Below are 2,878 nucleotides of genomic sequence, written 5' to 3' on the forward strand. Positions count from 1 at the left end.
TCCGTTTTTAAAACCAGTCTTAAAACCCATTTTTACTCCTTGGCTTTTAACCCAGCATGAGACTCTGCTCTTGTTTTACTGTTTTATTGTTTTTATTGTTTGTCTTATGTTTTTATTTTTGTACAGCACTTTGTTTCAGCTGTGGTTGTTTTTAAAGTGCTCTATAAATAAAGTTGAGTTGAGTTGAGTTGAGTTCCCACGCAGAACCAGTGTAAAAACCTACATTTCTTATGCTGCCTTCAATGTCATCTGTAAATTACATTACACCCCATATCAATAATCACAGCACTGAACATTACATATACAATAAAGCTCTGTATAATTTGATACAAAGTACGGATTGTAACATGTCATTAGAGTACAGACCACAACACTACTCAATTCATAATTGATTAATCATAAAAATAAGCGACAGGTTTATCGATTATGAAAATAATCTTCAGTTGCAGCACTATTCGTGCCACACATCGGAAGAAGAAAATAGGCATAGAAAGATCAATGTTGAGACTTTATTGAATTGTCTCTTGAACAGGTTAACTAAATTCACTACATTAACTACAACTACAGGTCACTACTACATTTTGATAAAACTAAATATAATAAAATAAAAATATGATAAAATAAAATCCACATTTAAAATCCAATCTTAACATTTAACATAAACATTTTGAACACATAAACCTACGACAATGAGGGGAAAACAACATCAGGGGAGTAACTCTTTTTTCTTTTTCATGTCTTTGATTTTTTTTTTTAATTCTGGAAGTCCATTTATGAACTCACTGACGGTTGTTGCATATTTAAGGAGCGTCTGCCCCTCTCCCCGTGGCGATGGATCTAGCTCTGGGGCAGCGATGCTAACTTCAGCAATCGCTGCAGTGTTTCAGATTGTGGCAGGATCGATGTCGTATTTTTTCGCTGTCCACTCTATGCTCCTGCATTTTTGGTAGTGGACCAGGAGAACTGAATATCGTTGGACGACATCACCCTTATCGACAACTACAAGACAAGAAATTCAACATAAGACAACTGGTAATTTTAATCACAGACAGAATAATATATTGTGAAGTAAATTGCTGGATAATATTAATTTGTAACAGTAATATTAATGCAAGTGGTTGTTCTGTTGCCAGTATCAGTAGTAGTAGTGGTGGTGGTGGTGGTGGTAGTAGTAGCACTTATGATAATGTCAAAGAGGAGATGCTAATCTCAAATTTGTTGTTAAAGACCTTAAGAAACAGTGAAAAGGTTAAATAGTTGTGATCCAACAACATGAGATAGCTTGAGTAGTGCAGTCTTGGTGCTTACACTCAAGAAGCTGAAGCAGCTAATCAATATGGCAAAAACATTTTTAAAATTAATTTGCCCGCGAGATTTTTACTGGTCCGGATGCTCAATGTATTAATGATAATGAGGCGCACGCTGACACTGCAGAGCGAATGGGCGGAGGTGGGACCAGGTCCGCTGCTGTCCCCCTCACTTTCCCCCACTCTGCAGAGCGGGCTCTCCTGCTGAATCTCCTGACAGCCTGAAAGCAGAGCTCTGCTGTCGTCAGGAGAGGAGTCCAACTGCAATTTAAATGTATTAACAATGAAAAATGTCAGTCTGAACAACAAAAGAACCATAAACAACCTTCTGCCTTTATTAGAAAGATTATTTTCCCTGTTAACTTTTATTATGGATCAAAGAGAGTCTGTCAGCAAGAAAAACTTTGTAAACGTCAGTTGTTATTTCCAGTCAGTCTCGTGTGAGGCTGAAAATCCCTGATCGTCAGGTTTGATGAGTTACATCATTTCAATTTTCCCTGGAACTTTTAGACTAATAAATTTCCAGTGTTCAAAAGACATCATGACTATATTCTGGATTATTAAATAATGATTTCACAATCATAATAATGAATATAGATGCAATTAATTGATAAGTAACATAAACGTATTGTGTCTGAGCAGTATAAATACTGAGCAGTACAGTATAAATACAGAATGCAGGTTTTTATTCATGTGCGGCTGTTAAACAGGCTGCAGAGGAAACACTGCTGCTCTGCCAATGATAACTGTGCACAGGTCACGTGTGCAGATGTGGCACATAGGATATTTATAAATAATTGTCCGCTCATTTAAATATGTTCTTTTATACGTATACACTTATCATCTATCGTATCATATTTACAGACACCCCCACTCCATATTAAGCATTTTTTTAGTATAAAAGACACGAAACCACCTGTGGGCTTATGCTGCATTCTTCATTTGGCAGTTACACCTGGACCAGTAAGCTACTGCAGATCAGTCAACTCACATTTGTATTCTTTAATTCTTGCTGAATAAATTATTTACTCAAATATATTACCCCTTGAGTCAGCTGCACTTGTGGATGCAATTAAGAGACTTGAGACACACCTTTAGTGATTCGATGATGTCATCGCCCTGCCTCTGCAACCACTGACCCCTCACTCTCAACCCCTCCGAGTCTGACCTGGCATGTATACTACAGTGTTTTGAGTCTGTTTGAGTGGTTTCGTCTGGACGCAGATATTTCTCTAAAAGACGGCGTGTTTACGGACGAACAAGGAAAATAGGATACAGACAGCTCCAGCTTCATGTGGACGTAGCCTGAATCTCTGATGTTTTGCTTTTGGTTTGGTGTTGATACCATGAAAACTGTGGGCAGGTTCAGCTTAGAAATTTGGGCAGAATAAGAATATGCAATATATATAATAGTTTAACTGCTATATAGCAATACCCCTAATAAAGATGCCAAACAAAAACAGTGCATAAATAGTGTTTTGTTTTTTTTGTTTTTTGCTGCAGCATGTACAGAATCAAGTTGGAATGGACATGGTATATTGTATTTAGTGTTGAATTATTCATCAGTATTC

The sequence above is a fragment of the Epinephelus moara genome, chromosome 12 (genome assembly GCF_006386435.1).
Source record: "Epinephelus moara isolate mb chromosome 12, YSFRI_EMoa_1.0, whole genome shotgun sequence".
Lineage (NCBI taxonomy): Eukaryota > Metazoa > Chordata > Actinopteri > Perciformes > Serranidae > Epinephelus > Epinephelus moara.